The sequence below is a fragment of the Gorilla gorilla genome, chromosome 10, assembly GCF_029281585.2.
Source record: "Gorilla gorilla gorilla isolate KB3781 chromosome 10, NHGRI_mGorGor1-v2.1_pri, whole genome shotgun sequence".
Classification (NCBI taxonomy): Eukaryota; Metazoa; Chordata; class Mammalia; order Primates; family Hominidae; genus Gorilla; species Gorilla gorilla.
This window is the reverse complement of record NC_073234.2, coordinates 110,238,420-110,264,182: the sequence shown is the minus strand read 5'-3', so window position 1 is coordinate 110,264,182 and position 25,763 is coordinate 110,238,420. Positions and strand designations below refer to the sequence as shown.

At 43.0% G+C, this 25,763-nt stretch overlaps 1 protein-coding gene and 1 pseudogene across 2 annotated transcripts in view; one reads left to right on the top strand and one right to left on the bottom strand.

Annotated features, from left to right (window-relative positions):
* Positions 1-25,763, top strand: part of TMCC3 (transmembrane and coiled-coil domain family 3) — a 305,754-nt gene that overhangs the window by 23,752 nt on the left and 256,239 nt on the right. The window lies entirely within an intron of this gene.
* On the bottom strand, positions 15,065-16,170 carry LOC101154396 (keratin, type I cytoskeletal 19-like; annotated as a pseudogene). Its single transcript, XR_004066863.2, has one exon. The product of XR_004066863.2 is annotated as a keratin, type I cytoskeletal 19-like (transcript).

The window sequence follows — 25,763 nt, the reverse complement described above, 5'->3', positions numbered from 1 at the left end:
TCCAGTAGCAGATATTGGTGCTGTGCTTCTTGTACAGCCTGTAGAACCATTAGCCAAATAAACCTCTTTTCTTTATGGATTACCCAGCCTCAGATGTAGCTACACAAATGGACTAAGACAACTTCCTTGGTTAAATTTATTGTTAGATATTCTATTTTTTATAGCTATTGTAAATGGGATTGCCTTCTTGATTTCTTTCTCAGCAAGTTCATTATTGGTGTTTAGAAATGCTACCGATTTTTCTATGTTGATTTTGTATCTGAAGCTTTACTGAATTTATTTATCAGATCTAAGAGTTTTTTGGTGGAGTCTTTAGGTTTTTCTAGTTATAAGATCATATTATCAGCAAAGAGAGACACTTTGACGTTTTGTCTTCTGATGTGGATGCCTTTTATTTCTTTCTATTGCCTGATTGCTCTGGCCAGGACTTCCAGTACTTTGTTGAATAGGAGTGGTAGAAGTAGGCATCCTTGTCTTATTCCAGTTCTTAGAAGAAAGGTGTTCAGCTTTTCCCCGTTCAGTATGATGTTACCTGTGGGTTTGTCATATATGGCCTTTGTTATGTTGAAGTATGTTCCTTCTAGGCCGAGTTTGTTGATAATTTCTTTTTTTTATCATGGAGGAATATTGAATTTTATCAAATGCTTTTTCTATGTGTGTTGAAATGATCATGTGGTTTTTGTCCTTTATTCTGTTTATGTGAGGAGTTGCATATGTTAACCATGCTTGCATCCCTGGAATAAATCCCAGTCAAGCTGTCCTCTGCCCCACCCCTGGTGGCGTGTGTAGGCACTGGCTCCACAGCCAGGCAGGGGTAGGGTGATCCCTATAGGCCACTGGGGAAATGGCCAGGTGCAGGCAGCAGCCTATATGCTGTGGCCCTGCTACTGGGGAGGGCAGGGTTGCTTTCAGTGGGAGCAGCCATAGGCAGGGGTCTGAGGGATGTGTACTTCACTAGCTTTGGCCCATAACTACCTGCATGACTAGCTGTGGTCAGTGGAATTGTCCTGGGGCATGTGAAAATGCACAGCTGCCCCTCTGCAGGGGGTGAAAACTGGGTCGAGTTGTTTCCAGTGGCTGCCTTCTTGGCCCCTGCAATGGTGGCTGAGGGGGAGAAATGTCAGTGGGACTCCGGGGATGTGGAGATGCAGGGGCTGTTGGGCCCGGGACTGGTTGCAGTCTGGTGGGAGCTGGGCTTTCAAAGTGGCACTGTGCTGTAGGTGCTTAAGACTTGGGGTTTGTGGGACCCAGCATGAGTTCCCCGTCTGGAGCAGTGTCTCTGGTTGCACAGTCTCCAGGCAGCGCCTTAGGTTAGTCTCTGGGCCCCCCAGAGTGGAGGGGCTCTCTTGTGGCTAAGATTGCAGGAGTCCGTGGTGGGAATGTGGCACTTACCCTTTCTCTCCATTGGGGAGCCTGTCCTGGATGCCGGCCCACCGTGGCAGAGTAGGCTGCCTTGCTTCTGTCTCCTTCCTTGCTTTAGATGTTTCCTGTCATTTCTCTGTTGAATTCCAGTGTTCTGTCTTAGATGATCTATTTGAAGTGTGACTATCTACTCGCTATTTTGGTTCTTGTGGAAGAAGCTGTAGGAGATGCCTCTTGTCAACCATCTGGAAGACCCTTGGGTTGATGCTTAAGTGCCCATAGAAGCTCATGCATGTGTTTCCAGGGACCCCAGTCCCTCTCCACCTTACACAGCAAAGGAGAGTGAGGTGGAGGCTATTTATAAGGATTGATGGGGGAAAAACACATTTAGAATGAATGGGTGATTGCCATTTGAGTCTGCATGAATTTAGGATTCTCCAGCTACTAAGAAGAGAGAAAATGTCCAGTTTTGTTGTTGTTTTGCTCCCCTGCCTCCCAGTGAAGAGGACTGAAAACACATTTTGGCTGAGAGATAAGCGATCACACTTGAGAGGGAAGAGCAGTGATGTAGGAAGGAAGAGACTGGCTGGGGTGCTGTGGGACCAGTTATGCTGGTCATTTGTTTTGTGATTTTGGGACATGTGGAGAATGTGGTGTAGGGGAAAATTTAGGGGGATTGGCAGACATAGGTCCTGGGTTCTAGTTCTAGGTCTGCCATGAATTCATTGTCATCAGAATTGAATATTTTTCTTTTTTTTTTTTCTTGAGGCTGGGTCTTACTCTGTCGCCCAGGCTGGAGTGCAGTGGCGTGATCTCGGTTCACTGCAACCTCCGCCTCCCAGGTCAAGTGAATCTCCTGCCTCAGCCTTCTGAGTGGCTGGGATTACAGGCATGCACCACCAAGCCCAGCTAATTTTTGTATTTTTAGTACAGACGAAGTTTCATCATGTTGGCAAGGCTGGTCTTGAACTCCTGGCCTCGTGCGATCCACACGCCTCGGCCTCTCAGAGTGCTGGGATTACAGGTATGAGCCACTGTGCCCAGCCCAGAATTGAATCTTGAGCATTCATTTGGGTATAGGGTCTTTTGATTGTTTAGGAAACAGTGAAGTTGGTTTCCACATGGGTTTGATATGGAGTTTTCCTCAATGTGAAGCAAAGGCAGAAGGAAAATGGTGATGTGTTTGGCTTTTCGTGAAGGTAAGTATATTTAATGCAATGGACTCTCCTTTATTCGAATATTGGGGATGCCCTACTTTTAATGTTAAATTCCTTTATGAAGTGATGGTGAAAGAAGTAGACGGTGGTTGGATTTTGTTTTTTTGTTTTTTTTTTTTTTTTTTTGAGACAGAGTCTTGCTCTGTCACCCAGGCTAGAGTGCAGTGGTGTGCTCTTGGCTCACTGCAACCTCCGCCTCCCAGGTTCAAGCAATTCTCCTGCCTCAGCCTCCCAAGTAGCTGGGACTACAGATGCATGCCGCCATGCCCGGCTAATTTTTTGTGTTTTAGTAGAGACGGGGTTTCACCATGTTGCCCAGGCTGGTCGTGAACTCCTGAGCTCAGACAATCTGCCCGTCTTGGCCTCCCAAAGTGCTGGGATTACAGGCGTGAGACACCGTGCCCAGTCTGTTTTTATTTTTTAATGACTTTATTGGCAACATAAAAAATTGACAACATTGTTTTAATCCTTTAAATTTGTTTTGAAATTTTAATGGTACACAGAATCTGTAACTCTTACATCAGATAACCTTTAAAGTTCCTTCCGGTTCTAACAGTTGGAGGTTCTAACCTTTTCTCACCACCTGTGAATGTGAGGCGAGAAGTTCAAGTGTCACTTTATGTTTGTGTCCTAGAACAAGCCATATTTTTGCCTAGAAAGATCATAGTGCCATGATGTAAGTGTTTTATGAGTGCCTTATTTTCTTCAACTGAAACAAAACTTGAAGCATTACCTTAAATCTTAATTTGAACAAAGATTAGAATGGAAATAGTGGAAAAACATTCACTGTTATACATTGCTGATGGGACTGTAAATTGGTGTAGGGCTCAGCAAAGTTTTTCTGTAAAGGGCCAGATAGTAAATATTGGAAGGCCTCATAAGGTCTCTGTCACATGTTCTTCCTTTTCCCTCTCCTTTTTCCTCTTTTCTTTTCTTTTTTAAACAACTCTTTAAAAACATAAAAATATCCTTAGCTCGTGGACTAGATTTGACCTGTGGGATATAGTTTGCAACCCCAGTCTAGTGTCTCTGGAAGTGGTTTGGCTGTATCTAAGTTATGAATACATGGTTGTGCAGAGAGTGACTATGTAGGAATTTATCCTACAGATATTCTTGCACCTGTGCAAAATGCCCTGTGTACAAAGGTACTCATGGTAACATCGTTTAAAAGAGCAAAATACCAAAAGCATTGTAAATATTCATTAGTTTTTAGGCACAGGTTAAATAGAATAGCTATACAACAGAATATGATACAGTCTTTGAAAAGTCTGAGGCTACTCTTTATGAAGTAGTGTCTGCGATATAATATTAGGAGGGAAAAAAGCAAGATGCAAAATAATGTTTTTAGGATAATACCATTTATAGTCTAAAAAGAACAGGCCAGGCACAGTGGCTCACGCCTTTAATCACAGCACTTTGAAAGGCTGAGATGGGTGGATCACTTGAGGTCAGGCTTTCAAGACCAGCCTGGCCAGCATGGTGAAACCCCATCTCTACTAAAAAATACAAAAATTAGCCAGGCATGGTGGTGCGTGCCTACAGTCCCAGATACTCAGGAGGCTGAGGCAGGAGAATTGTTTGAACCTGGGAGGCGGAGTATGCAGCCGAGATCATGCCGCTGCACTCCAGCCTGGGCAACAGAATGAGACTCTATAAAAAAAAAAAAAAAAAGAATAGTGTGTGTATGCACATATGCTTGCTCACCTGCATACACATGCACTTGCACTTATTGTATGTACCGAGCATGTGGTAACTGTGGTTGTCACTGAGGAGAGCAACTGAATAGCGTAGGGGCAGGAGTGACAGGAAAACTTACTTTTAAACTTTATATTATTTTGTAGCTTGTGAATTTAAAGCCATGTACATGTATCACCTATTCAAAAAATAAGTTGAATTAAAAAAACTGAAAATTGGGGAAATGATAATTTTCACTGTGAAAAATTAAATTATTGCTTGAAACAGATCTGAATCATTCTTCAATCACAGATGAACGTGCACTGCCCTGAAAAATGTACACATTCCATTCTCTTTCTTTACATGAAGCTGCTTTGATAGAATAATAATCTTAGCCCGCCTTTGTTCACCTGAGGTGGTGTGATACTCATCTGGAGAAGTTGGGTTGAAGGTTATGCTGTTGTTGGTGTTTCTTCTGATTTTTAAAATTGTGAGCAGATAGTCGTACTACAAGTTGACATGAAGAATGAATATGTGTGAAGAGAGTTTAGTTTGGTAACAAAATAAAATCTATAGGTGTGGAAGGTTGGTGCTGGAAGGCTCACTGAGACTCGTCCAACCCATTGGTTTTTTCAATATCCTAAGAGATAGAAGGCTTGCCCGAGGTCAGGCACTTAGCAACAGCAGAGCCTGAACTTAGACTTGCTGATGTGGACAAAGCTGTGCCACTAGTGAGTGTTACTGTGTATAGCCTCAACCTTGATTTTCTATATTCCTGATTCACTGTAAGGTGGAGATGTGGAACATGGCTCCCCAACGGCCATTCTTCCCTGAGTCCTACCCAGCCGTGGAGACTGTGTTCTTTCCCCCAGCCCCTCCCACCTGAGAGAGCCTTGAACAGCTCACTTAGCAGTTCTTGTTCCTTACCCTGACTGGAAGGCCCAGCTTCTCCTTTGGGTCTCTGAGACAGCTAAAGTGTTGGGCTAACGAAAACCACTGTCTTTTCTGCAGGGGAGGGGTAACTTGCGGCCAAACACTATGGTGGAGAGAAGATGTGAGAGGAAAAGATGCAGGATCACTGATGTGTAGATGTAGCTGAAGACGGAGAAGGGATACGGTGTGGTAGATTGCAAGGGCGGCCAGTTCCCCACCTCTCCCTGGATCCATGCCTTTGCAGTTCTTTTCACTAAAGAGACACCCCTCGAGTCTGGGCTGGCCTCTTTATTTGTTTATTTATTTGTTTGTTTGTTTGTTTATTTATTTTAGACAGAGTCTTGCTCTGTTGCCCAGGCTGGAGTGCAGTGGCGTGATCTAGGCTCACTGATGCAACCTCCACCTCCCGGGTTCAAACAATTCTTCTATCCCAGCCTCCTGAGTAGCTGGAATTACAGGCACATGCCACCCTGCCTGGCTAATTTTTGTATTTTCAGTAGAGACGGGGTTTCGCCACGTTGGCCAGGCTGGTCTCGCACTCCTGACCTCAGGTGATCTGCCCATCTCGGCCTCCCAAAGTCCTGGGATTACAGGCATGAGCCACCGCGCCTGGCTTGGGCTGGCCTCTTGACATTGGCTTTGGCCAACAGGATGCAGTAGTAGTGATGGAGGGTATGCCAGCTCCAAGCCCAGGCCTTAAGAGACTGCATGACCCTGCTTGCTCTCTTGCACCTACACCATTGTCTTGCAGATGTTCTCAGAGCAGAGCTGAATTACCCTAAACTTCCCAGCCAAAGACTTCCTAAATCAGCAAAGAACCAGCTGATTGCGGGGTGGTAATTACTCCAGGGCCAGTAATCTCAGCCAGGATCAGCAAAGCCACCTAACTGACCACTCCAGGCACTTGAGCTATGAGCCCTTACTGCTGTATGCTAGTGAGGTCCTCTGATTGCTTTTGCACAGCATTATTGTGGAATAGATAACTGATACTCATGGGGATGGTGGGAAATGGACAGGCAGTGGTCCTGTGTTCAGAAATGGAGAAACTCTCTCCTCCTCTCCTCCTATATAACACTGTCTGAAAACATGGAGCCGTATTTCCGGTACAGTAGGAAAACGAAATAAAACAAACCAGCCATGGCCAACTCTCAGCATCACGAAAGTACAGCATAGTTGGTGAAGTGCTACAAAGGGAAAGTGAACCTTCAGGCAAGGACTGGATCTAGCAAAGCCGTCAGAAATGTCAGCAGTGGCTGGGTGCGGTGGCTCACGCATGTAATCCCAGCACTTTGGGAGGCCAAGGTGGACAGCTCACTTGAGGTCAGGAGTTCGAGACCAGCCTGGCCAACATGATGAAACCCTGTCTAAAATTACAAAAATTAGTCAGGCATGGTGGTGGGCACCTGTAATCCCAGCTACTTGGGAGGCTGAGGCGGGAGAATCGCTTGAACTCAGGAGGTGGAGGTTGCAGTGAGCTGAAATCATGCCACTGCACCAGCCTGAGTAACAGAGTGAGACTCCGTCTCAAAAAAAAGAAAAAAGAGAAAAAGAAATGTCCATGGTAATACTAGCGTTTCAAAGGACTGCCTTCCCTTCCTCCATAAATCGTTTAACTTCATCTATTGGGAATTTTGTCCTTTTACCATGGGGTCATGGGTTGCTCTTCCAATTTTACTAATGAGCTTATTCGAGTTCCAGATATGAGATAATTCCCCTGTTCTATGGCTGCTATCACTCTCTAGTAGAAGAACTATCCAAATCATATGAATAAAACACCGGATAAAGCACATGAAAACGTTCAAAAAGAAATGCTCATAAAAGAGTAATTCAGGATGTATATGTAACATTTTATCCTAGGAATATGAATTTTTTAAAGGAAGTCTGTAACTAGACTCTTTGGTCAGTTTCAGTTAAGATAAACTATATGATGATCACAATAGATTCCTAAATTACATTTGACAATTCAGTACCTGTCGTTAATTTAAAAAATATAATTCTTATAAAAATAAGATTTTTTACATGATTTATGTATATTATAAACCAAAAAATAAATTTTGTATGTCTGTGCACCCACACATACATATCTCTTAAACCAGTATTTAATGTCATACTCAATAGTGAAACATTAGAGATTCCCTTTAAAATAAAAAAACTAAGATGATATTTATTATTCTGGAATTTCTTGTCAGTGCAGTAAAGCATGAAACATATGAAATATAGCTGATAGGAAGTAATAAAAAAGAAACAAATGTATGGTAACACTCCTAAACTTATTGACAACTCAGTAAAGTTGTGGATTTATACATGAAGAATAATAGCTTTATTATATACCAGCAACAATCTGTTAGATATAATAGAGAAAATGCTTCTAGTTATAATAACAGCAAAAAAGCGTAAAACCTTTAGAAAAACTCACAGCACATTGCTGGACTAAGTAAATAATGGGATTTACTAGGAGATATTTTTTAAAATTTTGAACAAAGGAGATACCAGGTTTGTGGATATTAGAACATTGAATATTTTACATGTATTATTTTTCTCCAAGTTATTTTGTAAATTTTATGTTAAGCCCATGTAGTTCTGCAGAAAAAGTTCATTGCTACAATCTCTCTACGAGCTCAGTTTGGTAATGTGTGGAGAAAGCCTTGAAAGAGTCCCTGTCCTTTAGGCTGTAAGGAACAGAAAACCTGGTAAAAATGGTTTACACAGAAAGAAGTTTAGGTTTATCATCTCACTGTCCAGAGATGGAGTGTTTCCAGGAAATTCAGCAGCTCAAAAACATCACAAAGGACATGAGTCTTTCCTTTTCCTTCTCCGCCATCCTGAGTATTATCAGTTTGTTCCCATAGACTTAAGTCCTCATAGTCAAGATGGCTGCATCAGTTCCGGGCATTGCATCTTTATACACTCATCTCTAGAGTTGAGAAAAGGAACCATTCCTTCTTGCATGGGTATTTGTAAAGAAAAGCTTTTTCCAAAAGCTCCCAAAAGACCTCTCTCATGTCTCACCGGCCAGAATTGCATTAAATGGCCTATACTAAAACAGGTGGTGGGCTAGATTTAGCTAGTAGCTTAGACTATCAGGATTCTCCTTTCTCTTCCTTGTTGGGGAGAGGCTCCTCACTCTGAGCACATGGTAGAACGTAGGGTAAACAATGGAACAAAATGTGTCTCTCCCAGCAAAGAAGATATGTGTGTTTGTGTGTGTGTGTGTGTGTGTGTTTGTGTGTGTAGGGGGACTGGCTTTGACTAGCAGTCTATACTCGTTGAATCAAGAATTTCAGTTCTAGAAGCTTATTTTAAAGAAATAAGCACAGAGTGGAACATAGCTTTCTGTACTCAAATGAACAATAATACTTACAATAATGAATAAATAATTTCATTATTTAATTATAGAAACTACAGAAACATATGCACAGGTTTAAATTATTGTACATCCATGATAAATAGAATATTTAAACCATTAAAAATTACGTTTTCAGACACTAATGGCATAAGAAAAGCTCTATTGAATGTTTTCAGTGGGAGGAGAAAGATATGGAATTAAAACTAAGTGGATTTCATTTTCATTCAGTCACACTAATATACTGAAGACTGGGGAAAAACACCACCAGAATGTTGGTTTTATTCTAGTGATAAATTATGGGCGGTTTTCTCCTTTTCTGTATTTTCTGACTTTCTCCAATCAGTAATACTTTTAAGATTAGAATAATTAACAGCACTAAAATCACACACTTCAATTGTATCAGTTAGATTTTGCTGGATAACAAACTATCCTAAAATGCGGTGACATAACTATTTAGCCCATGGTTCTGCAGGCAAGCAATGTAGGCTGGGCCCATGTGGGCAGTTGTCTTCTTGGCTGGGCTGGCTCATCTTTATACCACATGTGTTCTCGTTCTCCAGCAGCTAGCCTTGACTTGTTCTCATGGCTGTGAAGCAGGGTTCTGAGAGGGAGCATAAGAGAGCAGAGCCTCGTGGGCCTGTGTTCAGAACTGGCACATTACCAACTCTGTCTGCCACATTGTGTTGGCTAAAGCAATCCACATGGCCATCCCAGCTTCAAGGTTTGGTAAACAAACTGTCTCCCTTGATGAAAGAAGCCACATAATCACACTGAGTAAAGGGTGTGGATACAAGGGAGTGGGATGGAGGATTTGGGGCCATTTTTGCAAGCAATCTATCACTTCATCTTAAAAAGAAAGAAAACAGCAACAAGAGTCTTACCCAAAGATTAAACAAATAAAATATGAACTAAAAGGCATACGTTTAGGTGATGAGAACTTTATTTTTTGAGACGGAATGTCACTTTGTCTCAAAATCATATAGTTCATTGCAGCCCAAAACTCCTGGGCTCAAGTGGATTCTCCCACCCTAGCCTCCCCTCCTGCCTCAGCCTCCTGAATAGCTGGGAGCACAGGCATATGCCACCATACCTAGCTAATTATTTATTTATTTATTTTTAAAGATGGGCTCTTGCTATGTTGCCCAGGCTGGTCTAGAACTCCTGGCCTCCCAAAGCACTGGGATTATAAGCATGAACCACTGCATCTGGTTGATGAGAACTTTTAAATAAATGCTTTCCTTTAAGGTGATGGGGAAGATTTTATCTTTTCTTCTCATTCATGACTGGTTGAGAGTTTTGTGACAGCATATCTCTTGAGGAAGCACTAAGCATTTAGTCAAGAAAGAGAGAGGAGAAAGCAAAACCTCTCTGTAAATGAATTAATATTGATGCACTTTCAGAATTTGTTCTTTGGGTGTGTTAATAACTCATTCTATGCGGGTCTTCAAAGTGCTGAGTGATGGGACCATAGCCAGAAGCAACAGGCTGGAGCGTTGCCATGCTTGGGGGCTTATCACTTTTCATCCAGGTCCTCGCAGCAGTGGGAATTAGGAAAGACCCTTGGGGTACAGCCTCCAGTGAAAATAGAGGGTACATGCTGTTCCTCCTGGATGCATGGTCATCATGGCTATGGTATTCATTAGTGAGAGAGGCTCTGATGCATCCCAAACTGGGGGTGTCTGGGCAACCTCAGGGATTTTATGGGAACCTGAAGCCTTAGGATACACGTGCTGCATCTTCTTGGAGCATTGCTTTGTTTGGTTTAGTTTTCACACTTTTTTTTTTTTTTTTTTTTTTGAGACAGAGTCTCACCTTATCGCCCTTGCTAGAGTGCAGTGGCGCGATCTCAGCTCACTGCAACCTCCACCTCCCGGGTTCAAGCGATTCTCCTACCTCAGCCTCCTGAGTACCTGGGATTACAGGCGTGTGCCACCACACCCAGCTTATTTTTGTATTTTTAGTAGAGACAGGGTTTTATCATGTTGGCCAGGCTGGTCTCGAACTCCTGACCTCAGGGGATCCACCCGCCTCGGCCTCCCAAAGTGCTGGGATTACAGGCATGAGCCACCACGCCTAGCCTAATATGAGTATCTTAAACAACATGGTATGTTTATCAAAATGAAAACATTTACCTTGGTACAACACTGTTAACTTTAGTTGTTAACTACATACTTTATTCACATTTTCCCAGTTTTTCCTTGAATGTTATTTTCTGTTCCAGGATCCAATCCACATTTTATTTAGTTGTCATGTCTCCTTAGTCTCCTCCGATGTATGATACTTTCATCTTCCCTTGTCTTATATGGCTGCTATAGTTTGGATGTTTGACCCTTGCTAATCTCATGTTGAAATCTGATTTCCAGTGTAGGAAGTGGGTGCCTAATGGGAGGTGTTTGGGTCATGGGGGTGGATCCCCAGTGAATAGCTTGGTGCCGTCCTTGTGGTAATGAGTGAGTTTTCACTCTGTTAGTTCCCATGAGAGCTGGTTGCTAAAAAGAGCCTAGCACCTGTACTCTCTTTCTCTCTCTTTTTTTGAGATAAGGTCTTGTTCTTTCGCCCCGGTTAAAGTGGACTGGTGTGATCACGGCTCACTGCAGCCTCAACCTCCTGGGCTCAAGAGATCCTCCCACCTCAACTCCCCGAGTAGCTGTGACTAAGGCATGCATCACCTTGCCCAGTTAATTTTTCTATTTTTTGTAGAGATGGCGTTTCACTGTGTTGCCCAGGCTGGTCTCGAACACCTGGGCTCAAGAGATTCTCCCCTTTTGGCCTCCCGAATTGTTGGGATTACAAACATGAGCCACCAGGCCCGGCCCCTCTCCTCTCTCTTGCTTCTCTCACCATGTGATCTCTGCACACACCAGTTCCCTTTCACCTTCTGCCATGAGTGGAAGCAGCCTGAGGCCCTCACCAGAAGCAGATGCTGGCACCATGCTTCTTGAATAGCCTGCAGAACCATGAGCCAAGCATGCAGATGTTGCTTTATAACAACACTAAAAGGCTTGAGACATACGACCTTGACACTTTTGAAGAGTCGTGTTCAGGCATTTTATAGAATGTTCTTCCATTTGGGTTTGTCTAGTGTCTTCTCAGGATTAGACTGAGGTTATGGACTTTGGGGACAAATACGATTCAGGTGATACGCTGTTCTCACTGCGTCCTGTGAAGGAGTACATGATGTCAAGATGGCTTGGTACTGGTGATGTCTCATGTCTGCTAGGTTTCACTACTGTAAGGTTACTGTCTTTCCCTTTCCATCATTTATTAAGTAGAGAGGAATCACCAAGTCCAGCCCATACTCAGGGCATGGGGTGATTAAGTTCCACCTCATGGAGGAGCATCAAAGAGTCTGTGGACATATTTTAAAACCACCACAGTAATTAATATTTGTATTAGTATTCAGCTAGGAGATATTTTAAGGTTGTGCAGATAATGTTTCTCCATAAAGTTTCACACATTAATTTTATCTTCACCAGCGGATCTTGTTAAAGCAGTTATTACTATGGTGTTCTAATCGTGATTTCTTCTTTTCTTTCTTAAAAAAAATTTGTAAACTGTAAAGTTCTGTATTAATGTCCATAATCCTGCTGTCACCGAAAGTGCAACAGCTGATCATTCCCAGGAAGATTGAAGGCCATAATTTTTTTTAGGGCAAACATTTCTGCTCCGGTAAATACAGGTGATTTTCTATTTTCCTAATTCTTTCTACAATTATTAATTGGAATTCTTTTGTAAGGAAGATCTGTCCCTTTTGCTATATTTACTTAGTCACTTATTTATTTCAGTATAGGCTCACAGATATTTGTTTTATTCTATGATCTTATACTACTATCCCCCCTTTTTTCCCTCTAATTTGTTCCAGCTTTGGCTATTGGGAACTCCTTCAGTTTGGCTTATACGTCCATTTGACATGCCCCATCTTTCTTCTTTTTTCCTTTTCTCACCCTTTCCTTTTTAAAAAAAGCACCTCCTTTGCTTTCTGGCATTCTAAGATGTCCAGGTTCATCTTGTGTTTTCCTTGCTGCAGTTCTTGAGCCAGCCATTTCTTCAAGGAACACTGGTCTCTTGGAGGTCATCTGGAGGATGGTATTTAGAAACCAAGATCCAGATACTAAGTGTGCTTGTTGCTGTAGGGACATCACAGCTTCAAGGCTGCCTGAGTGGAAAAAGCTAGGAAATATATGTGACATGTACACCCATATATAGTATATATATATATATATTATGTATATACACACACATCCCTATATTTCTGTATCTGTGTGTGTGTATAAAACAATGCCAGCCAGGCATGGTGGCTCATGCCTGTAATCCCAGCACTTTGGGAGGCCGAGGTGGGCGGATCACGAGGTCAGGAGTTCGAGACCAGCCTGGTCAATATGGTGAAACCCCGTTTCTACTAAAAATACAAAAAAATTAGCCAGACATGGTGGCACACACCTGTAGTCCCAGCTATTCAGGGGGTTGAGGTAGGAGAATCGCTTGAACCCGGGAGGAGGAGGTTGCAGTGAGCCTAGATTGCGCCACTGACTCCAGCCTGGGAGACAGAGTGAGACTCTGTCTCAGAAAAATACAAAAAACAAACAAACAAAAATCAATGCCATGAGTCATACTGATATTGCGACATCACTTTTACTCAGTAACTTTTTGGAGAACATGATTTTAAATTTTTTTTTTTTTTTAATGAGTATAAACTTATACAGTTGACCTATTAAGATGGCATTTGGCCACAAGCAAAAGAAGAGTTATCCAACAGTACTGTAAACAAGCAGGGGTCCACATTCCTCACAGTCATCCTTGGAATAAGTGGAGGCTGGCCTGGGCACAGAGACCAGGACAGTGTTAGTGCTCAGGGCTGAGATCCTCTTGGCCTTCCTGGCTCTTTCCCCATGGCGGCAGATGGCTGCTATAGCAGCACTAAAGGCAGTGGAAGGGTCAAAAGACTTCTTTTGTGTGATATGGTTTGGATATTTGTCCCCGCCCAAATCTCATGTTGAAATCTAATCCCCAGTGTTGGAGGTGGGGCCTGGTGGGAGGTGTTTGGGTCATGGGGCAGATCCCTCATGTCTTGGTGCTGTCCTTGATATAGTGAGTGATAGTGAGTGAGTTCTCAGGAGATCTGGTTGTTTAAGTTTGTGGCACCTCTGCCCCAACTCACTCTTGCTCCTTCATTCGCCATGTGACATGCCTGTTCCCATTTTGCCTTCTGCCATGAGTAAAAGCTCCCTGAGGCCTCCCTGGAAGCTGTGCTCAGGATGCCGGTGCCATGCATGTACAGCCTGCAGAACAGTGAGCCAGTTAAAACTCTTCTCTTTATAAATTACCCAGTGTCAGGTATTCCTTTATAGCAGTGCACAAATGGCCTAATACGCTTTGCATAAACCTATGTCTTTTTTTTTTTTTTTTTTGAGATGGAGTTTTGCTCTTGTCGCCCAGGCTAGAGTGCAGTAGCATGATCTCGGCTCACTGAAACCTCTGCCTCCCAGGTTCAAGCGATTCTTCTGCCTCAGCCTCCCGAGTAGCTGGGATTACAAGTGTGTGCCACCATGCCCGGCTAATTTTTGTATTTTTAGTAGAGACGGGGTTTCACCACGTTGGCCAGTCTGGTCTTGAACTCCTGACCTCAGGTGATCCGCCTGCCTCAGCCTCCCAAAGTGCTGGGATTACAGGTGTGAACCACTGCACCTGGCCAAATCTATGTCTTTTTATTGGGAAAGGAAGGTTTCCCTGCTGACCTCCCTGTTTAGTGAGACCCGAGTTATTCTTGCCTTTGACTTGTCACTGGCCAAAGAGAAGGAGAAAACCAAAGAAAAGGTTGAATCCCACATGATTCACTTTCTGAGGCTGAGAGAGGGACCTGTCCTCCCTCAGATTGGGCTCAAAGGGGACAGAAAGGGCTGCTGGGTGTGCACATAAATATAGGGTGGCCTAGGATGTAGACTTCTTAGGAACTTTTAAAGATAGGAGATACTTAATGCTTACCTTCCAGGAGGAGAAATGGAGACACAGAAAGGTTAATATACTGGCCAAAAGTCACAGAGTGTGTGCTGGAGCCAGGGTTGGAAGCCAAGGAGTGTGGTTCCAGAGTCTGTAGACACACGCTAGCCGCAGGCACGTTGGATACAGTACACTCTGGGATCTGGATCTGCAGGAATGCAGGCCCGTGTTGAAAAGGTGCCAACCCCTCTGGCTCATTATGGGTCCTGGCAGTCCACATTGCAGGGTCACCTTTTTGACTGAGATGTTTTCTGTTATAGTTGTCCCTTAGGCAATGTGAAGAGGCACCCCTGTCCATTACACCGTAATTCGACTTGGCCTTCTGGATCATTTTATATGTTGACATTTGCCCAAGAGGAGCCTGGGGATTAGACTGGAACTTTTCTTTGCTCTTGTTTTTTTTTTTTTCCTCCCTTGAGCCATAAAATTTTACTGGCAGGTCAGGGGAAGAACCAGGGGTAAGGGACCCTTCCTTCCCATCCTCCTACCCAGGAGACGTGCTTTGAGGAGAGCAGAGGCCCCGGAGCGTGCGGCCTCAGAGGACCTTGGAGGTGGACAGGTTGTTGTAATGATCTTCCTGGCCCTCAAGCAGGCTGCGATAGGTGGCGATCTCCTGCTCCAGGAGCCGCTGGTACTCCTGATTCTGCCACTCACTATCAGCTCGCACATCGCCCAGCTGGGCTTCAATACTGCTGATCAGTGCCTGCATCTGCACCAGCTGGGCTCCAAAGCATGCCTCTGTTTCTGCCAGTGTGCCTTCTAAGGGAGCTTTCATGCTGAGCTGCGAGTGCAGCTCAATCTCAAGACCCTGGAGGGTGCACCGCAGGTCAGTGACCTCGGACCTGCTTATCTGGAGCTGCTCTATGTGGCCAGTGACCTCATGGTTCAGTTCCTCAGTCCAGCTGGTGAAACAGGCTTCAGCATCCTTCCAATTCTGCTTGGCCATGATCTCATATTGGCTTTGCCTGTCACTCAGGATCTTGGCAGGTCCGAGCCGAATCCACCCTCACATGGACCTGGTCTCCCACTTGGCTCCTCAGGGCATTGATTTCCTCCTCATGCTTCTTCTTCAGGTAGGCCAGCTCTTCCTTCAGGCCTTTGATCTGTGCCTCCAGATCAGTCCTGGCCAGGGTCACCTCATCCAGCACCCAAACACTCAAACCAAACTTGGTTCAGAAGTCATCTGCAGCCAGTTGAGCATTGTTGATCTGCAGGACAATCCTGGCGTTCTCAATGGTGGCACCAAGAATCTTGTCCCGCAGGTCCTCGATGGTCCTGTAGTAGTGGCTGTAGTTGCGGGAGGGCCTGTGCCCCTGCTTCTGGTACTAGTCACGGAGCTTCACCTCCAGCTTGCTGTTGGCTGCCACCAGGGCGTGCACCTTGTCCAGGTAGGAGGCCAGGCAGTTGTTGAGGTTATGCATGGTGACCTTCTCATTGCCCGCAAGCAATCCGTTGGACCCAGCCAGGATGCTGCTGTAGCCCCCCGAAGGAGGACAAGGACATGAAGCAGACAGAGGACACGGACACGCCACGGCTGCTGGAGCCCCTGTGCCTGCTGGGGGACTGGAACTTTTCTAGTGAGCAGTAGAGACTGCAGTCCAGCTTGTAGGCAGCCACAGTGCTGAAGGAAGGAGCAGCCATTAGGATAGTTATGTGCTTGTCCTGGCTCTGTCACTACAAAGATTTGTGACCTCAGGCAAGGTCCCGAATCAGATGGTCTTAAGACAGTGTATCATCTCATCTGACTTTGATGGGCACAGACATACAGTCCCCCTTTTTCTGTCTCATTTCCCTCATCTGTGAAATAGGGGAACTGGAGGGGTAATCTGGATAAACCTTAACATGCTTGTCAGAGGAAAGTGGGGCCCTGAACAAGAGCTGGGAGGCCCCCAGTACTTCTCTCTGCTATCTGTTCTGTATCTGTCCTTTGTATGAGCTACAAGGAATCTCTGCAAAAGAGGTAAGGTGGGAACTCAAACTGAGAGGAGTGGGGACTGAGGACAAGCCAGGAAGATACGTGCCAAGAAAGATGCCAGGTGAACTCGATCTTAGACCCCACGGCGTGTTCTCTCTGGGCCCTGGCTAGTGTCTGTCAGTCAGTGATCTCAGAGTCAGCAGATCTATTTCTCGCGTCCGGATGCCAAAAAGTAGGAAATCCCTGGTCTTGGCTGGGATCAGGGGATAATCTCAGATGTGAAGGATAGGGCAGCAAGCCCTCAGATGGGCTTCCAGGCAAGTCTTGTCCCCAGTAGGAGCCCATAATTCCTTTTTTCAGCCACTTGGATCTTTTGCTTTTTAGTTTTGGTGACTGATCTTCTGTTCCAGCCAGGGAAAAAAAATTTTCTGCGCACAGGCTTGCTCCAGGATTCTCTTTCTTCTTCTTCTTCTTCTTTTAACTAGGGACTGCTGATGTCGTCACTTCTGTTTTATTTTCTTTTGGAATTTATTCCTATTTTACAGAGTCCTTCCCTGGCCTGATGCTCTCAGGCATAGCTTCGTGGTCAAGCTTCCCCTTTCCCTCTAAGTCTTGTTCTCTTCCCAAACACAGGCACTTCCCCCTTGGCTGTCTGAGTAAACACAGGCCCTTCCTCTTGGGATTCTACCTAATAGCCCTTTTGCCATTTGAGGCCTGGCCTGGTATCAAGTTTCTTCTTTTAAAAAACAGCCATGGGCTGGTCGCTGCGGCTCTGCCTGTGAGCACTTCGGGAGATGGGAGACGGAGGCAGGCAGGTGGCTCTGGGTCCAGGGGTTTAAGGCCCGCCTGGGCAACATGATGAAACCTCATCTCTTCAAAAATACAAAAATTAGCTGGGTGTGATGGCATGCACTTGTGGTTCCAGCTATGGGTGGTGGGGGCTCTGGAGCAGGAGGATTGCTTCCGAGCCTGGGAGGTGGAGATTGCAGTGAGCTGTGATCGCACAACTGCATTCCAGCCTGGGTAACAGTGAAACCCTGTCTCAAAAAAATAAAAATAAAAATAAAAAAATAAAAACAGCCTTTAAAACCCACATTTATTTTGATTTCTAAAGCAATATATGTCTGCTGTGGAAAATTTGGGAAATAAAAGTAATAAAGAAGACAATAAAGATCAACCTTAATCCCAGTGCCCAGAGAATTAATGTTTCATGCATTTTATTTCACTTTCTTCTGGAAGTATGTATATACATGTGGGTATGAATATTTAACATAGTTGGAGTCATACTGTACCTAATGGTTTATAATACGTTTTGCTTTTATGTTCTCACTAACCCCTGTTGATATGACCCTCGCCATGTCTTTGAATTTTTTGAAGTTAAATTATGCTCTACTTATTTAGTGACCATACACTCACTTTCTACCTTTTTTTCCTATCATCCCTTCTTTACTCTCATTCCCCCGTCTGTTTTAGGATGATGATGAGGAGGAGGAGGATAATCAGTCATATAGAAACTCTTGGTATTGATACATTCATGCTTGGAGTGCTCTGTAAGGTTGATGCTGTTATTATCCTCTTATTAATGGATGAGAAAATAGAAGTTAAGGAAATTGCCCAGGCTACATGCCTTAGTAAGGGACAGAACTGGATTTGAACTTTGACACTAGCTGCAGAGTCTGGACTAGCCTCCCTTGATATTCTTCTTGTGAGCGCTTCTTTTCTGGGTCGAAGATAGCCTGATAGCATTTTCCAGATTTTGTGGATAAAGCTGGGTGTTAGTCTTGGCCTGGCCACTTCCATCCTCTGTGGCCTTTAGTAAGTTATTTCACCTCTCTAGATCCCTGTGGGCCTTTTCGGGTCTCAGGGTCTATGACTTTCTAGTGGAAAGAAAACAGAACAGAGACAACATTCAAGGACAGGCCCAGAATGATAGGAATATCATTGTCTACTTGATGTCAGGGACACTTACATTTGGCTCTAAAAGACATTTCTGTGAGGAAGTTGGTTTTCTCCACACTTCACTAAGGCAGGAGCTAGGTGGTGCCCAGGAGAAGTCCCCACAGGGGCTGTGAGGTTTTCTTGGATGCTAAGTTAGAGCGATCCTCACGAAGGGTAAGCCCCATGACATATTTCCCTTGAGTGTGCTGAGGTCACAGGGCTTCTGTGGCTCACCAGCAAGTGTGGGGAGTGAAGAGCATGTGTCCCTCCCTGGCACAGGCACCCGGCCCCCTGCCGTGTTATGGTAACTCTTCCCAGATGATCTTTGAGGTGTGTGGCTGGAAGAATGCTCCAGTCAGCTAAAGTGGGGTTCTTTAGTCGCAGTGTGTGCTGGTGGGCGAGTGAGGTGGGCTGGGCAAGCCAGAGGTGACTGCTCTGCTTTTCCTGACATCAGTGATGGGGTTGTCTTGCTCGGTGCACAGGTATTTTTCCAGGGTTCTGTCCCTCCACTCACTGACCAGAAAAAGAAAAAGAGAACAAGAAGACTCTTGTCTTACAAAATAGAAAGTTTACCTCATGCAGTTTCCCTTCCCTTTTCATATAGATGTTACAAAGCAAAAACACCCACCCACAATGAGGGGTTTTTGAACTTGGCTGGGTTTCAGCTGTCACCCAGGAAGCAGTCAGCACTGTATGTGGCCCGTTGCTTTACTCTGCAGGTGTTGGTGATTCTCGGGTGCAAGGCCTGGCAATTGTGTTTCTGTGCCAGGTCCTCTGCACATGGCTTTCTTTGTTTAGTGTTATTTCCCCTGTTTGCCAGGCTTCTCTGAGGAGATGCTGACATTTTTTCTTTGTCCAGTTCTCCTATCCTAGAAACAAACAAAAACTGCACCTTTTAAAAATGTTTTTTTCCTGTGGTTGAATTGGAAAATATCTTGCTTTAGCCAGGGAATAGCACAGCTTTTGTTCTGTTAGTGAAATGATCCAGGGATTTTATTTCAAAGTATAAGGTCCCTAAGATAAGGAATGAGGGTTATAAGGGAACATGGTTATGTTTGGGCAGTCAATTAAATTGAATATAGCAGTGATGAAGCACTAAATGTACATTAGGAACATACACATATCAGTCAAGTTTTCAAGTCTCCCAAGGAAACTACAGTCATAGTGATGGTAATGATGATGTGTTGATAATAAAAAAATAACATCGGCATTTGTTGAGTATTTACCATGTGCTGTTAATAGATAGTGTGCTAGTTTAAAACAACTCTGTAGTATGTATTAATTTTTTGTATCGGAACAAGAAACTGAAACTCAGTCTAAGTAACATGCTAAAGTCAGCTAGTAAGTAGGAGTGCTGGGTTTTACACACAGATTGAGTCCACAGTTCCAACCCTTAACCTCCAGGCAAACTGCCTCCAAAATCATATTTTAACAGATGTGGGGCCGGGCATGGTGGCTCATGCCTGTAATTGCAGCACTTTGGGCCAAGGTGAGTGGATCATTTCAGGTCAGGAGTTTGAGACCAGCCTGGCCAACATGATGAAACCCTGTCTCTACTAAAAATGCAAAAGTTAGCTGGGCATGGTGGCAGGTGCCTGTAATCCCAGCTACTTTGGAGGCTGAGGCAGGAGAATTGCTTGAACCCAGGAGTCGGAGGTTGCAGTGAGCTGAGATTGTGCCACTGCATTCCAGCCTGGATGACAGCACAACGCTCTGTCTCAGAAATTAATAATAATTAAAAAAAGAGATCTGGGTATTTTAGCTTTAATTAAAAAAATAATAAAGAGAGATAGAGTCTTGCTATGTTTCCCAGGCTGATCTCAAACTCCTGGGCTCAAGCGTTTTTCCTGCCTTGGCCTCCAGAGTAGCTGGGACTACAGATGTGCACCATCGTGCCTGGCTTATAGCTTTAAATTCTGAGATACCTGAAGAAAGTGCTTTTGATAAATAAAATTGAAGAAGAAGGAAATGTATTCTTTCTCTCCATTATGTTTCTATCTTTGGATTGCCTCTGACTCATAATGAATATGACTGGAAGATCTGCCCTCTGAACTGAGCCCATAACTTTACTGAGGTATAATTTACATATCTAAAGTCCATCCATTGTAAATACATTGATTTTTAGTGAATTTGTAGAGTTGTGCAATCATCTCCGTAATCCATGTTTTTAGAACATGCCCATTACAGCACAAAGTGGCCTTGTGCCCACTTGCAGTTAGTCTCTTCTCCCACCCCCAGTCCTGGGCAACCACTAATCCACTTTCTATCTTCATACATTTGCTTTTGCTAGAAATTTCATATAAGTGGAATGATTTAATGTAGGGTTTTGTGACTGGCTTTTTCTCCCTTAGCATGTTTTTGACCCTTTTCACTGTTGTAATGTACATTGGTAGTTCCTTTTTGTTGCTGAGTATCTCATTATATGGATATACAACATCTTGTTAACTCATTCACCAGTTGATGTTCATTTGAGTTGTTTCTACATTTTGGCTATTATGAATAATGCTGCTATAATCATTTGTATGCAAGTTTTTGTGTAGACAAATGTTTTTATTTCTCTTGGGTAGACACCTAGAATTGCAATTCCTGGGACATATGGTAGACGTATATTTAACCTTTTGAAAAGCTGTTACAGTGCCTTCCACGGTGACTGTACCATTTAACCTTCCCATCTGTGGGGTATGAGGGGGTTCCAGTTGCTCCACATCCCATTCTACACTTGATATTGTCTGTCGTTTTGACTATAGCCATTCTGGTGGGTGTGTAGTAGTATCTCATTGTGGTTTTAATTTGCATTTCTGTAATGACTAATGATATTGAGCATTTTTGCATGTGCTTATTAGCTGTTTATATATATATATTTTATTATACTTTAAGTTCTAGGGTACATGTGGACAATGTGCAGGTTTGTTACATATGTATACATGTGCCATGTTGGTGTGCTGCACCCATTAACTCGTCATTTACATTAGGTATATCTCTTAATGCTATCCCTCCCTCCTCCCGCCACCCCATGACAGGCCCTGGTGTGTGATGTTCCCCACCCTGTGTCCAAGTGTTCTCATTGTTCAGTTCCCACCTGTGAGTGAGAACATGCGGTGTTTGGTTTTCTGTCCTTGCGATTGTTTGCTCAGAATGATGGTTTCAAGCTTCATCCATGTCACTACAAAGGGCATGAACTCATCCTTTTTTATGGCTGCATAGTATTCCATGGTGTATATGTGCCACATTTTCTTAATCCAGTCTATCATTGATGGACATTTGGGTTGGTTCCAGGTCTTTGCTATTGTGAATAGTGCCACAGTAAACATATGTGTGCATGTGTCTTTATAGCAGCATGATTTATAACCCTTTGCGTATTTATAGCAGCATGATTTATAATCCTTTGCATATATACCCAGTAATGCAATGGCTGGGTCAAATGGTATTTCTATTTCTAGATCCTTGAGGAATCGCCATACTGTCTTCCACAGTGATTGAACTAGTTTACAGTCCCACCAACAGTGTAAAAGTGTTCCTATTTCTCCACATCCTCTCCAGCACCTGTTGTTTCCTGACTTTTTTGGTCCATATGAACAGTTAGAATGACTTCGCCATTCTAACTGGTGTGAGATGGTATCTCATTGTGGTTTTGATTTGCATTTCTCTGATGACCAGTGATGATGAGCATTTTTTCATGTGTCTGTTGGCTGCATAAATGTCTTCTTTTGAGAAGTGTCTGTTCATGTCCTTTGCCCACTTTTTGATGGGGTTGTTTGATTTTTTTCTTGTAAATTTGTTTAAGTTATTTGTAGATTCTGGATATTAGCCCTTTGTCAGATGGGTAGGTTGTAAAAATTTTCTCCCATTCTGTAGGTTGCCTGTTCACTCTGATGGTAGTTTCTTTTGCTGTGCAGAAGTTCTTTAGTTTAATTAGATCCCGTTTGTCAATTTTGTCTTTTGTTGCCATTGCTTTTGGTGTTTTAGTCATGAAGTCCTTGCCTATGCCTATGTCCTGAATGGTAATGCCTAGGTTTTCTTCTAGGGTTTTTATGGTTTTAGGTCTAACATTTAAGTCTTTAATCCATCTTGCATTAATTTTTGTATAAGGTGTAAGGAAGGGATCCAGTTTCAGCTTTCTACATATGGCTAGCCAGTTTTCCCAGCACCATTTATTAAACGGGAATCCTTTCCCCATTTCTTGTTTTTGTCAGGTTTGTCAAAGATCAGATGGTTGTAGATGTATGGTATTATTTCTGAGGACTCTGTTCTGTTCCATTGGTCTATATCTCTGTTTTGGTACCAGTACCATGCTGTTTTGGTTACTGTAGCCTTTGGTTACTGTAGCCTTGTAGTATAGTTTGAAGTAGTATGGTAGTGTGATGCCTCCAGCTTTGTTCTTTTGGCTTAAGATTGTCTTGGCAATGTGGGCTCTTTTTTGGTTCCATATGAACTTTAAAGTAGTTTTTTTCCAATTCGGTGAAGAAAGTCATTGGTAGCTTCATGGGGATGGCATTGAATCTATAAATTACCTTGGGCAGTATGGCCATTTTCACAATATTGATTCTTCCTATCCATGAGCATGGAATGTTCTTCCATTTGTTTGTGTCCTCTTTTATTTCGTTGAGCAGTGGTTTGTAGTTCTCCTTGAAGAGGTCCTTCACATCCCTTGTAAGTTGGATTCCTAGGTATTTTATTCTCTTTGAAGCAATTGTGAATGGTAGTTCACTCATGATTTGGCTCTCTGTCTGTTATTGGTGTATAGGAATGCTTATTTTTGCACATTGATTTTGTGTCCTGAGACTTTGCTGAAGTTGCTTATCAGCTTAAGAAGATTTTGGATTGAGACGATGGAGTTTTCTAAATATACAATCATGTCATCTGCAAACAGGGACAATTTGACTTCCTCTTTTCCTAATTGAATACCCTTTATTTCTTTCTCCTGCCTGATTGCCCTGGCCAGAACTTCCAACACTATGTTGAATAGGAGTGGTGAGAAAGGGCATCCCTGTGTTATGGCAGTTTTCAAAGGGAATACTTCCAGTTTTTGCCCATTCAGTATGATATTGGCTGTGGGTTTGTCATAAATAGCTCTTGTTATTTTGAGATATGTCCCATAAATACCTAGTTTATTGAGAGTTTTTAGCATGAAGGGCTGTTGAATTTTGTCAAAGGCCTTTCCTGCATCTATTGAGATAATAATGTGGTTTTTGTCTTTGGTTCTGTTTATATGATGGATTACATTTATTGATTTGTGTATGTTGAACCAGCCTTGCATCCCAGGGATGAAGCCAACTTGATCATGGTGGATAAGCTTTTTGATGTGCTGCTGGATTTGGTTTGCCAGTATTTTATTGAGGATTTTTGCATCGATGTTCATCAGGGATATTGGTCTAAAATTCTCTTTTTTTGTTGTGTCTCTGCCAGGCTTTGGTGTCAGGATGATGCTGGCCTCATAAAATGAGTTAGGGAGGATTCCCTCTTTTTCTATTGATTAGGATACTTTCAGAAGGAATGGTACCAGCTCCTCTTTGTACCTGTGGTAGAATTTGGCTGTGAATCCATCTGGTCCTGGACAGTTTTTGGTTGGTAGGCTATTAATTATTGCTTCAATTTCAGAACCTGTTATTGGTCTATTCAGAGATTCAACTTCTTCCTGGTTTAGTCTTGAGAGGGTGTGTGGGTGCAGGAATTTATCCATTTCTTCTAGATTTTCTAGTTTATTTGCATAGAGGTGTTTATAGTATTCTCTGATGGTAGTTTGTATTTCTGTGGGATCAGTGGTGAGATCCCCTTTATCATTTTTTATTGCATCTATTTGATTCTTCTCTCCTTTCTTCTTTATTAGTCTTGCTAGCAGTCTATCAATTTTGTTGATCTTTTCCAAAAACCAGCTCCTGGAGTCATTGATTTTTTTTTTTGAAGGCTTTTTTGTGTCTCTTATCTCCTTCAGTTCTGCTCTGATCTTAGTTATTTCTTGCCTTCTGCTAGCTTTTGAATGTGTTTGCTCTTGCTTCTCTGGTTCTTTTAATTGTGATGTTAGGGTACCCATTTTAGATCTTTCCTGCTTTCTCTTGTGGGCATTTAGTGCTATAAATTTCCCTCTACACACTGCTTTAAATGTGTCCCAGAGATTCTGGTATGTTGTGTCTTTGTTCTCATTGGTTTCAAAGAACATCTTTATTTCTGCCTTCATTTCGTTATGTACCCAGTAGTCATTCAGGAGCAGGTTGTTCAGTTTCCATGTAGTTGAGTGGTTTTGAGTGAGTTTCTTAATCCTGAGTTCTAGTTTGATTGTACTGTGGTCTGAGAGACAGTTTGTTATAATTTCTGTGCTTTTACATTTGCTGAGGAGTGCTTTACTTCTAATTATGTGGTCAGTTTTGGAATAAGTGCGATGTGGTGCTGAGAAGAATGTATATTCTGTTGATTTGGGGTGGAGAGTTCTGTAGATGTCTATTAGGTCCACTTTGTGCAGAGCTGAGTTCAAGTCCTGGATATCCTTGTTAACTTTCTGTCTCGTGGATCTGTCTAACATTGACAGTGGGGTGTTAAAGTCTCCCATTATTATTGTGTGGGAGTCTAAGTCTCTTTGTAGGTCTCTAAGGACTTGCTTTATGAATCTGGGTGCTCCTGTATTGGGTGCATATATATTTAGGATAGTTAGCTCTTCTTGTTGAATTGATCCCTTTACCATTATGTAATGGCCTTCTTTGTCTCTTTTGATCTTTGTTGGTTTAAAGTCTGTTTTATCAGAGACTAGGATTGCAGCCCCTGCTTTTTTTTGTTTTCCATTTGCTTGGTAGATCTTCCTCCATCGCTTTATTTTGAGCCTATATGTATCTCTGCACATGAGATGGGTTTCCTGAATACAGCACACTGATGGGTCTTGACTCTTTATCCAGTTTGCCTGTCTGTGTCTTTTAATTGGAGCATTTAGCCCATTTACATTTAAGGTTAATATTGTTATGTGTGAATTTGATCCTGTCATTATGACGTTAGCTGGTTATTTTGCTTGTTACTTGATGCAGTTTCTTCCTAGCCTCGATAGTCTTTACAATTTGGCATGTTTTTGCAGTGTCTGGTACTGGTTGTTCCTTTCCATGTTTAGTGCTTTCTTCAGGAGCTCTTTTAGGGCAGGCCTGGTGGTGACAAAATCTCTCAGCATTTGCTTGTCTGTAAAGGATTTTATTTCTCCTTCACTTATGAAGCTTAGTTTGGCTGGATATGAAATTCTGGGTTGAAAATTCTTTTCTTTAAGAATGTTGAATATTGGCCCCCACTCTCTTCTGGCTTGTAGAGTTTCTGCTGAGAGATCCGCTGTTAGTCTGATGGGCTTCCCTTTGTGGGTAAGCTGACCTTTCTCTCTGGCTGCCCTTAACATCTTTTCCTTCATTTCAAC